Raw genomic sequence first — 325 nt, forward strand, 5'->3', positions numbered from 1 at the left:
CCTTAATTTGATAAAATACTTCTTCCTAGTTACGACTTAGTTGCAGCTGCAGCCGAAACTAAATTTTAAGTTGGTACTTAGCCAGAAAAGTCGAAACTAAGGCGACTATGAATAGCTTTAGTTGTGACTTAGAATAGTTTCGACTTAGTTGAGTACTAAATATGACTATGAATATGCGCCTTTGGAATTAATGAAATACTTCCACAGTGTGTGTGGAGGAAAAACAGTTTACGGGAGGAAGGGTATGAAAAGTTGCGAAAAAATTATTCATATCTCCACCGACATCATGTTCATCGCAGTAATACTGACTTTGTGCACCGAACAA

Source organism: Rhagoletis zephyria, unplaced genomic scaffold (assembly GCF_001687245.7).
Source record: "Rhagoletis zephyria isolate East Lansing unplaced genomic scaffold, Rhagoletis_zephyria_1.1 Rzeph_scaffold_00021, whole genome shotgun sequence".
NCBI lineage: Eukaryota > Metazoa > Arthropoda > Insecta > Diptera > Tephritidae > Rhagoletis > Rhagoletis zephyria.